The 12,583-nt window shown below is 35.7% G+C and overlaps 1 protein-coding gene and 1 long non-coding RNA gene across 6 annotated transcripts in view; one reads left to right on the top strand and one right to left on the bottom strand.

The window, feature by feature from the left end:
• NKAIN2 (sodium/potassium transporting ATPase interacting 2) overlaps window positions 1-12,583 on the bottom strand; it is a 921,761-nt gene that overhangs the window by 643,923 nt on the left and 265,255 nt on the right. The window lies entirely within an intron of this gene.
• On the top strand, window positions 8,885-10,999 carry LOC138915840 (uncharacterized). Its single transcript, XR_011422195.1, has 5 exons — window positions 8,885-8,967; window positions 9,271-9,299; window positions 9,389-9,444; window positions 10,170-10,261; window positions 10,725-10,999. It is a non-coding gene; the product is annotated as an uncharacterized lncRNA (long non-coding RNA).

Genomic DNA, 12,583 nt, shown 5'->3' with positions numbered 1-12,583 from the left:
ATGAAGGGACCAGAGGGCTCACTCCCTCCCTCACTCTCTCTCCACCATGTGAGGGTACAGCAAGAAAGTAGCTGTCCATAAATCAAAAAGAGGGCCCCTACTAAGAACCTGACCATGCTGGTCCTCTGATCTCAGACTTCCAGGCTCCTTCTGTGAGAAATAAATGTTTGTTGTTAAGACACCCAGTCTATGGTATTCTGTTATAGCAGCCTGAACCGACTAGGACAACTCTTAAGTAGGTTTTTTAATGTCTCAATTTTTCAGAGAAGTAAATTGAAACTTAAGGAAGTGAAGCACCCCAGTCATACTTGCACAGACAATAAGCGGAGACAAGAGTCTGGAACTCAATAATCCTAACTATATGTAACAAAAAGTAAATCTCAAATCTTTCATAAACATATGGATCACAATTTTATAACAAGTAAGGAAGATTGGCATGTTATAGAGGAATGAGGTGGTTCCTCTAGTGAAGGATGTAAAAAGGTATAAGAATTTGACCTAGGTCTGTTTGATTCCAGAAACTGAGCTCCTAACTGCCTCACTATGTAAACCACATTGACATAGACTGGCATGGGGGACATCAGCAGGCAGTGAGTCCTTTGAGTTATGGTGCCCAAAGAACTGAAGGCCAAATGACAGAAAGCATGAGACGTTCAACTATGTGATCGGAAACCAGTCCCAGTAGTTCCTGCCCAATAAAAACTGAAAATCTCAGAAAGCTCTCAAAGCTGATCTGTGATCTTTTTAACCCTTCTGCTCTCATTTTTAGTCTTCATAAAAAAAAAAAAAAAAAAACACAAAGAAAAACATCTAAAGTGTAGAGTTTGTAGATTTCTTACCCTGTGATTGTCCTAGGCACTAACGCAAAGACAGAAGGTCTGGGGAGTAAGAAACATCAAAGACACAATTACTGGGTCAATCTTTCACATCAAATATCAACTTAAAAATGTTCCAGAATTGGGATCAGAAATAAGAGAGATTGAAAGGAGATATAAGATAAGGCTGTGGTCCTCAATTTTAATCTATATGAGGGAATGCACCTTAAGTATGTGAAACCACTAGCGAATAAGTCTCTAGTTCTTAGACAGAGTGTTCAGTGGCAGAGAGTTAGTAGAAATAAGAAGTACTGTAAATATTCACAAGAGGAGAAGATAAATACTTCTTAAAGCCACGTTGGTATTGGGTGCCACATGACAGACTTGCATCATTGTTTTTCTGGGATGGACTGAGATCATCGAGACTTTCGTCCAGACAGCGTAAAGCATGAGAAAGACAACAGCTCAGTTCCATGTATCAAATGACTTGCATGTCAGTTAAAGTCAGGTCCTTAAAATCACATAAACATTGATTTTTATATTTAAATTCCTTTCTTTAAGATAAGAAACATCTCACAAAAACAGATGATGCTGAAAACAATCCTTTTCCTTGATGTTCTTTCCTGTTGATATGGTCCATGAGATGCATTATTCGATGGAGCAGGAATGAGGCTGCAGGTGTGAGGCTGCGGGTGTTCTCATCTTAATAGCTATAGGAGTCTCCTTTATAGAGTTTTACATGGCCCTATTCTTTAGGGTGCTTATAGATTAAAAGAAATAATAAATTCAATATTCTCATTTATAAATTTTGCTAGAACCATGAATTTTGTGTGAAATTTCATTTATTAAAACTCATATATTAGGTACATCAAAGTATACATATTTTTGAATCTTGGAGAAATAAAGATGCTATCTTCTCCTCACTGTCTATTTAAAGGATTACTCTAAAAATATCTGTGAATATGTTAATAATAATAACTAACATTTGTTGAAGGCTGACTATGTACTAGGTGTTACTTTAGTTGCGTTACCACATGTTTATTTAACCCTCAACACAATCTTATGAGATAGAGGTTAAGCATCTTGCTCAAGGTTACATAGCTAGTAGGTAGTGGATCCTGGACAGGAACCCAGCTAGTGTGGCTTTAGAGCTCACACTCTCACACTATCATATTTACCCCAATTCTCTTGGTAGCATCATTACAACAATAAGCAGCTCATCTGAAGGTGGATAAGGATCAGATTCCTCTTGACCTGGACTGTACATGTATTTTTCTATCTTATATTTATCCATGTTTCCATAGACACATATAGCAAAGCAAACTTGAATTTTTAGATTTGAGGGAGGAGGAATTCAATGGTTTAAAAAAATGCCCAGAGGGAATCATGCAGCTAAAATGTGCACAACATTTATAACATTTAAACAGATGAGAATTAGGGACTATAAGACTTTAAAATTCATACTGGCAGGAAGCCGCAAGCAGTGAGGATAAAAGAAAACAAAATGATGCAAGTTTAAGTGCATTAAATAGACAGAAGAATCAGTGGGGGGTGGGGGAGGATCTTTAATCAAGCTGCTGTGCTGAAGACAATAGAGGCTGATGATGTGGAAATGGTTAATAGTTTATCTACTCAGATCAGCCCTATTCAGGTGATTATTTCAGTTCTTCTAGTTCTTGATAACTCACGCTGGTAAGCCAAGAATATGCAGACTCCCAGGACTGAGATGAACTCCACATGCAGGAAGAATTTCATTTAAATAGGCTGACAATTTGAGAGCTAAAAAGGAATTTATACACCATCCAACCCTATCAGGAAAAAAAGTGAGACCAAAAGAGGTTAATTAAGCTTATTCAAGGTCACTCGAAAGTTGATTAATGTAAGCTTGAGTAAGATAGTTATATAGTGGCAGTCTAGAGTGAAATTAAAAAAAAAAATCTAACGTAGTGTTCCATAAAGAAAAGGACTACAGAAAAAATCTCCTTAATATTACCTTTAAATCCTTTTGAAATCAGCAGCAAAGATAAAAGATGTTAAATTATAATGATCATTAAAAATACTTTTACAGAAAATTTTTCCTTATATATTTTCTAAACTCTGACGGTCTCTGCATGTTCTCATTATATCTGGAGATGAAACCAACCACAAAGATGTTCTTCTCAATTTCTCACACCATGGGCAAGACATAAAATATAAAATATGGGCAATCAGAATTTTAAGCTTTTAAATGCAATTTTGACTCCTTCAAAAGTACTTGGAGTGAAAGGGCATATGGCGTACAGACATGAAGAAGACTAAAGGATTTTAAAAGCCAAAGAGTGAAATTTAAAATTAAAATGCAAAGATGTGAAGAGTGTTAGGTGGAAGGGAATAAAATGCCCTGAATGAGTTTGCATGTGAGATTGTTGAATGAAGCAGAAAGTCAAGGTGAGAAGGAATGGAAGATTTGGCTATGATATGGGAAAGAAAGAATAAAGGGATGGAAATGCAAAAGGTAGAAAAGATGGACTTCAAAGCACCAGAAAAAGGGAACCACTGAAATAAGCATCGTGATGTAAACATTATTTGTGAGAGGCAGCAGCCTGATATTAAATGGACCACCCAAATGAGAAGAGAGCCCAAGTATGGAGACTACTTATTAGTAAGGGGAAAACAATGCTTCAGCCAGTCCTATTCTGTAAGGAGAGCAGCTGATGGGCTTGCAGTAAATGATTCAGAATTTGATAATGATATTCGATTCCAAACATTCAGCCAATTTGTGGGAAAAAATATTATTTTCAGATTCCCCATTGTCTTTGATGGAAAACCAATGTTTGGAGACTATATCCATATGAAACTCAGTTTTCTCATTATCTGTATATAGGTAGCTCTACCAATGGTTATATTTTACTTTCTCAAATCCCATCTCTTTGACTTACACATTCACATTGTTTGATATAAACATATGGATATAAGCATATGGATAAGTTATAATATGCCAATAAAAGAAAAGTCTTGCCATCAAATCTTATGTTGTCCAAGTAGAAAGTCAAGTGTTTATGCCTGCTGCTTTCATAATCTTCCTAATTTATAGCCTTGGGTTGCCACTTTGGCCTGGTGGATTATAATGTGGTCTCAATCTTTTATGTAGCATACAGCTTTCCCAGACCTCACAATGCTTTACTAAAAATCCATTTAATGCCTATTTCACATTCAATTTGTTAGTCTTTTTACTTTGAGTCTTGGTCACATAGACCATATCAACAGCCATAGTAATGTGCTATACTAATTTCCAATTCAAAACTGTATTTAAAATGTAATAGGCTATTAAGTTGTTATGACTTAGATTTAAAGGAGTGTGCAATTGGAAGAACTTATGGATGTTTATCTGCTAATATAATGGTTTATAGCTACCATTTATTTATAGCTTGGTACACATCAGCTATAGTGTTATAGGTCTTATGTTCATTAGTCTTATGTTCATTATCTTACTTAATTCTTCAACTAACTCTATGAGGTATATATTGTTATTATTTATATCTTATAGGTAAATACACTGAATAATTATTATAGTTCAGCAAGTAATATGAGCAGGCAATATGCTGAGCACATTATGAGTGTTCCGTGACTTAATCTTGACAAAAAAAACCTGAGATAGGATGTATCTTTATCCTGGTTTCACTGACATTAAGAGAATTAAGTAAGTTGCATAGTTAATAAGTGCCAGGTCCTGGCTCAAGGAAGTTAAGTGAGTTTCTGAATATACAACTGAGCTTAGATTGAAAAAGATGCATGCTGACTTGGAGGCTCTGGTCTCAACCACTAGAGCAATTGTCACTTAATCTGACTCCTGCCTCCAGATGGACAATTTTCACACCATCCAGAAGAGAGTGAAAGCTTCATTATTAATTTATTCAAGAGGTGTTATAACTTCCTATAACTATCATCCAATTACATGAAAATTATTATTTTCTTTTTTAAGGTTTTATTTTTCCTTTTTCTCCCCAAAGCCCCTCTGGTCATAGTTGTGTATTTTTAGTTGTGCATCCTTCTAGTTGTGGCATGTGGGACGGCGCCTCAGCATGGCTCGAGGAGTGGTGCCATGTCCGCACCCAGGATCCGATCGGGTGAAACCCTGGGCCACGAAATCGGAGCACGAGAACTTAAACACTCGGCCATGGGGCCAGCCCCTACATCAAAATTATTTTAGTCAGAAAGTTTATACCTCACCGCACGCACATGCTAACTGTTTCCTGTTAGGATATAATACCCTGAAGTCACTTTCTTTTATATTAGAGGTCATCTGACCTCTTTCTGTGTCCTTATACCAAAACTTTGACTTCAACCAGAAGTTCTAAAACAAGTTATGTTTAGAAGAGCTGAAGGTACATGCAAAATATTTATAAGTGTCTCAGAACAAGATTACTAAAGCATTCTTAGAAGACGTGGCAAACTTGGAACGTCTCAATTCAACAATCATTCTGTATTTGCAAAGCATCTATTAAATGCTGGTTAGTACTGTGAATACCAGGGATATAAATACAGTCTCTGAACTCATGAAAATCAATATTGAGATGGGGGAAGAAAGACGTAATGGTGTATACATATGTGACTACCTATAATATAGTCTCTAGATGTACAATAGCAAGCTGGTTAAGAGGGACGAGTCTGAAAGCAAGTTCTTGGGTTTGAATGATGATCAACTACTTTACCAGCTGGATAAGACTGAGAAACTTACATAAACTCTATGTAATTCAGATTTCAAATCCATAAAAAGAAGATAAAAGCATTTACTGCGTTAGGCGATACTGAAAATTAGCCAAGATAACACTAGTGGCTGATAATTAGTATATAGGTATATGTGTTATTTATTATCATGGAATGTGCTAAACGTGTATGGATAAAGTCATACAGAAACCCAGACAAATGGCCAATCTATTCTTTCTAGGGGGAAAGGCAGGCAGCTCGTGTTAGGGAATTCTTTGCAGAGTTTTACCTTCATTAACCCTGTGCCTTGATTTGGTTGCATGGAGAAGGGAGCAGGAGTATAAAGAGAGGGGACTACTTAAATAAGAGCATAGAGAAATAGAGATGCGTGATCTACTGGTGAAGTGGTGGTGCTCCAATGTGGTGGAGCATAGGGTTTGGATTAAAACGCTAGGGTTACAAAGGTAAATGAAACAAGTGCTAAGAGACAGATTACAAAGACATAGAACAAATTCAAAGAAACAAGACAGCAATGTCTGTCAGCAGGGACCCTCGAATGTCAACTGAATTACTAGATGCTAAACAATTCAAGGGGAAAGTCCACAACTCTCAGGCTCACTCATAGTACTGGCCCTAATTTGCTAGGTAGAATTGTGGTTTGTTCAAATTAAGTTCTCAGTAAATGCTTGTTGAACACAATTGATGAATAAAGCAAAATAAGATAACCACCAACTGATCTAACTTGTTTTGTAGCTCCTGCTGAATATATTCTGTAAGCAACAACTTAGTGATAATAGCTCGCCTTTATTTGATAAATTTTGTCACTAACTTCACAATTCTACAAGAAGCACATAAATTAATACTTTCATTGGATCAACATAGAGTACGTCATGGGCATTTTTTTCAAATACCCTCCATTTAAAGACGGAGAGAGTTAACACATTTCATATGAAAGTTTTCAGATTGCTTCTTTAATCTCAACTTATCTACTCAAATAGTTAAGCAACAAATATTTCTGCTAAAATTCAACATAAAAAGCACACCATTTGTTTAAAAATAAAAATAACATACACTGTCTTAAATTAACTCTGCCCCTCTGCATTAGCATGGTGACTTCAAGGTAATTCATATGGTTATCTACAGCCGGTTTTGAAGAAGTGGGCTACAAGGACGCACTGCAGTTAATTCAATCAAGCATAGTACACATTACCAATTAAGCTGAGAGAAACTAACCTGAGTGTCTAATTTCAAAAGAAATTAGTCCCAAAATAGGTGATATATTCAATTAAGTCAATGGTGATCGACTGACTTTCTTTTATACTCAATCCAAATTATATCACAACCAACTTCAAGCATTTTCATCATGATTTTACACATTTCTTGAGGAAGAAGAGGATATTTTTCAAAAGGTTAAAGCATTTACAAACGGCTTATAGATAAAATCTACACCAACATTTCTCACCATTTCGCTAAGATGAAGTTATATGAGAATAAAGTTCTCTAATACTAACGAACAAAATAGACAACGTATTTAGGTGCTTATTTGTGAATTTTATAAACTCAAGAATTCAGAAGATTTTAGTACACAAATCCTACTAGATGCTTTTGTTCAACACAAACAAATGGTAATAAATAATGTACCATATGTAAATCAACTCACTATCTTATGTGGCCAATCAATACATCAATATTGTTTTCTTCCTATAGACTCTCCTTAAATCATTAAATCCAGTGAGCATTTTCTAGATTTCTGTTTTGATCAGGTTCCATTACTTGCTAAAGGAAACAATGGTAACCAGAGATGAGTGTATTGAACAGGTGAGAGCTAAATCATGTTTTAAGAACAATGAAAAACTTTTTAGAAACCAAACTGGTGAGTGAGTTAACAGGTGACTGATAAAGAGAGTTCTCAGATCAATGCCAATTTTCCATTTCCCTAAATTGAGCTACTTGTCAGTGTTTTGAATTGTTATTTCTGTGGCAGAGACATCTGAAAGATTGTCTTCCGCAAATAACCGGATTTATTTTTCTACAAGACACATTTTTGCACCATACAGACCTTTCACATCTTTACGTTACTCGTCTGCTTTACTACAATTGCTTTTAACAATGTGGGACTCTAATATATACTGCTGATTCTGAAAGAAATCCTGAAAGCAAAAATGAGAATGCATGTAATATAAACACTCTCTAATAATTGTGGTAAATACTTAAGCTGGGTAGTTTTGGATTCCACTGGGATATGATAATTGAGTGATTCCACTGTAATAAAATCTTCAGAGTGTTAACTAACATTCTCAGCTGTGTATGCTCTCAGAGTACAGCTAAAACATTTTCCCCCAAAGGAAGTTGTATGCCAACTATTCATGTCTACCACGGCTAGTGAGGTATACTAATTTGGTTAAGATACTAGAGGTGAATACAGTATACAAGATTTTTATGTGGAACTCTTTCACTACTATTACATAAGCAACCGTGGGAGATTTTTTTCTTATTTTTTTAATAGACTTTATGTTTTTAGAGCAGTTTTAGGTTCACAGAAAAACTGAACTGAAAATACAGAGTTCTCATATCCACCTAGTCCCACACGCACACCTCCAACATTACCAATATCCCCAACGACAGTGGTATATTTGTCCCAGTAACTGAACCTACATGGACAGATCACTGTCACTCAAAGTCCATGGTTTACACTAGGGTTCATTCTTAGTGTCATACATTCTACAGATTTGGACGAACGTAGAATGACATGTGTACATCATTATAGTCATGCAGAATAGTTTCACTACCCCAAAAACCCTCTCTGCTCTGCCAATTCACCCCTGCCTTCCCTCAACCCCTGGAAACCACTAATCTTTTTACCATCTCTATGGTCTTGCCTTTTTCAGAATGTCATAGAGTTGGAATCATACACTGTATAGTCTTTTCAGATCAGCTGCTTTCACTTGGTAATATACATTTAAGTTTCCTTTTCATGGCCTGATAGCTTACTTCTTTTTAACACAACAATATTCCATTGTCTGGATGTACGATAGTTTTTTATCCATCACCTACTGAAGAACCTCTTGGTTGCTTCCAAGTTTTGTTAATTATGAATAAAGCTGGTATAAGCATCCAGGTGCAGATTTTGTATGGACACATATTTTCAACTTCTTTAGGTAAATACCAAGGAATACAATTGCTGGAGTGTATGGTAAAAGCATGTTTTAGTTTTGTAAGAAATAATAAAACTGCCTTCCAAACTCATACCATTTTGCATCCCCACCAGCAAATGAATAAGAATTCTCATTGTTCCGCATCCTCACCAGAATTTCGCGATCTCAGTGTTCTGGATTTTGGCCATTCTTATAGAGGTATAGTCATATCTCATTGCTTTCTAATTTGCATTTCGCTGATGACATATGATGTGGAGCTTCCCTGCATATGCTTATTTGCTATCAGTACATCTTCTTTAACAAGGTGTCTGGTAAGATCTTTGCCCCTCTTTTAATCAGAGTTTTCATTTTCTTATTGTTGAGTTATAAGAGTTCTTTTCATATTTTGGATGATAGTCCTTTATCAGATATGTCTTTTGCCAATATTTTCTCCCAGTCTGTGGCCTTTCTTCTCATTTTCTCCACATTATCTTTCACAGAGCAAAAGTTTTTAATTTTTGTGAAGTCCAGCTCATGAAACATTTTTTTCATGGATCTTACCTTTCGTATCATTTCTAAAAAGTTATCATTACTATTCCAAGGTCATCTAGATTTTTTCCTATCTTATCTTCTAGGAGTTTTACAGTTTGTGTCTTACATTAAGGTATGTGATCTATTTTGAGTTACTTTTTGTGAAGTGTAAGGTCTATGTCCAGATTCATTTTTTCACATGTGGATGCCCTGTTGTTTCAGCAACATTTGTTGAAAAACACTTTCTCCACTGAACTGCCTCTGCTCCTTTATCAAAGGTCAGTTACTATATTTACGTGGGTCTATTTCTGGGCTCTCTCTTCTGTTCCATTGATCTATTTTGCTATTTGTTCACCCATATCACACTGTCTTGATTACTATAGCTTTATAGTAAGTCTTGAAGTAAGCATCAGTCCTCCGATTTTGTTCTCTTCGATATTATATTGGCTATTCTGGATCATCTGTCTCCACATATAAGCTTTAAAATCAGTTTGTTGATATCCAAAAAATAATTTGCTGGGTTTTCATTGACATGGTATTGAATCTATACATCAAGTTGGGAAGAACTAATATCTTAACAATATTGAGTCTTCCTATCCATGAACATTAAATATTTCTCTACTTATTTGGTTCTTTGATATTTTTCATCAGAGTTTTGTAGTTTTCCTCATATAAATAGACGTATGTTTTATTAGATTTATACCTAAGTATTTCACTTTAGAGTGTGCTAATATAAATGGTATTGTGTTTTTAATTTCAAATTCTACTTGTTCACTGTTGGTATATAGGAAAGTGATCGACCTTTGTATATTAACTTCGTATCCTGCAAGCTTGCTGTAACTGCTTGTTAGTTCCAGGGTTTTTTTTGCTTGTTTGTTTGTTTGTTTTTGCCATTTCTTTTGGATTTTCTACATAGACAATCAGGAGATCTGTGAGCAAAGACAGTTTTACTTCTTACTGCCCAGTCTGTAAACCTTTTGTTTTGCTAATCTCGTTGCATTAGGTAGAACGTCCAGTATGATGTTGAGAAGTGGAGAGAAGGGACATCCTTGCCTTGTTTCTGATCTTAGTGGGAAAGCTTTGAGGCCCTCACCAGTAAGTATGATGCTAGCTGTAGGATTTTGCAGATGTTCATTATCAAGTTGAGAAAGTTCCCCTCTATTCCTATTTTGGAATACTTTTATTACATCTACTGATATGATGATGTGTTTTTTCTTCTTTGGCTTGTTAATGTGATAGATTACATTAATTAATTTTCAAATGTTCAACTATTCTTGCATATCTGGGATAAATTCCACGTGGTTGTGGTGTATAATACTTTTAATACATTGTTAGATTTGATTTGCTAATATTTTGTTGAGGATTTTTGCATCTATGTTCATGAGAGATATTGGTCTGTAGTTTTCTTATAATCCCTTCGGTTTTAGTATTAGAGTGATGCTGGCCCCATAGAATGAGTTAGGAAGTGTTAAAAAAGAAGTAATAGGACCCACACGAAATCAGTCACCCCCACAATAACAGCAAACCGGGATTTAATTACAGTTTTAATTTATTCCAGGAATGTGACATTTTTAACAGCCAATCTGAAATTTCCTGATTAGCACTAGAAAGGTAATCTGCATGATAAAACCCCGGCCTTCTCTTCCCCCTAAAAGAAGATGTCCTGGCCTGAAACAATCTCTTATTTTCTTTTGCTAATAACTTCCTATGCAACCCTCCTTCTACCTAGAGAGCCTTCCATTTTGTACAGCTCCTGGGAGTAACTCTCTACTAAGTAGACCGGATGCTGCTCAATTCATGAAACAGTTGAATAAAGTTAGTTAGATCTTCAAATTTACTTGGTTGTAATTTTGGTTTTTAATAGACGTATTCCCTCTGCTTCTATCTTCTGAAAGAGATTGCAGAGAATTGGTATAATTTCTTCCTTAAATGTTTGGTTGATTCACCAGTGAACCCATCTGGGCCTGATGCTTTCTGTTTTGGAGAGTTATTAATTACTGATTCAATTTCTTTCAAAGATATAGGACTGTTCAGGTTGTCTATTTCTTCTTGCAGGAGTTTTAGTAAATTGCGTCATTCAAAGAATTGGTCTGTTTCATCTAGGTTACCAAATTTTGGGGCACAGAGTTGTTCATAGTATTCATTTCTTATCCCTTGTCCACAGGATCTGCACAGATGTTCAGCAAATGTATTTTAACTATATTCCTTGGAGTTACTTTGAAGAGTTTAAATTGTCCTACACACACTTGGTAATAGTTAGTCCACAAAAAAACAAACAAGGAAAATATATACAATATCCACATGAAGAAAAACAAGAAGAGGAAAGAAATATCTATACCAAAAAGGTATACTGCTTGCAATATGTTTTAAAGTTACTTAGCTCTCACCAGCAACTTACTGTCATGTCTAATGCCACTGGTTTCTCCAGAAAATCAGAGAGCCAGACAGCAATATAAATACAGAAAATGTCATCTGAAATTTATATAGTTTATTTTGCCAAATGACTGCACAGTACAGTAATAAGTCATATTTCAAACACAAAAGTCCAACTATTATCATCAAGAAATTTTTATATCAGCTGGGTGCTACAGAGGGGTAAGGCAACACTTGGAGCAGATGTGAAAATACCTATGATAATGGATAATTAGAAATCTATAGGGCCTTTTGAGAATGAAATAGTTCTTTAAATCTGAAGTGGTGATTGGATCAGTATAACAGTAATGACCTGTAATAATAAAAATCCTTATCCTATTTGAAAACTGAGGGATCTGAAAGCCACTTTACCTTTAAAATGCAAGAACACTGACAGTGTTTAGTGTGAAAGCAGATTACCCAGGAGAAAGAACACAATGGCTTTAGTTTTGTACTTGCATCTAGAAAAAAATTCTTGTCATTGGGAGATATAGGAGATGGACGAGATTTTTAAAAATAACTGTTTCTCTCCATGTAAGTAAAAGCAGATTGGCTAAATCTTCACAACCTCTAATTCACAACTAAAATATATTAAGCATTCATGCTGGACACTTTGTGGAGCTCTTGACATGTAAGCCCTGAGAAGGGCAGGTATCCTGGTTTATCCACTTAAGCATCATAAGCATCTAAAGTAGTGCCTGGCACATAGTTGTCCCTCAATATATAGTGGTGACACGCATGAAAATGTATAGTATTTAATCCTCTTAGAACCATATAAAGTATTATTATCTCCACTTTACACGTGAAGAATGGAGGCCAACAAAAGTGAAACATACGCCGAGGATAGCAAGCCAGACATGGGCAGATCTGGGATTTGAGCCTAAGTCTGCATCTGCCAGATGCAAAGGCCACTGCTGCCTATTCTTCAAACGTGCCTACGCCCCATCCAGTTCTGCATCAGAGCTATACATAGACACATTGACACATAAATGCGAGTTCCAGCTG

Source organism: Equus caballus, chromosome 10 (assembly GCF_041296265.1).
Source record: "Equus caballus isolate H_3958 breed thoroughbred chromosome 10, TB-T2T, whole genome shotgun sequence".
In the NCBI taxonomy this organism is placed as follows: Eukaryota; Metazoa; Chordata; class Mammalia; order Perissodactyla; family Equidae; genus Equus; species Equus caballus.
The sequence above is the reverse complement of the archived record's forward strand: the minus strand, read 5'-3'. Positions and strand labels throughout refer to the sequence as shown.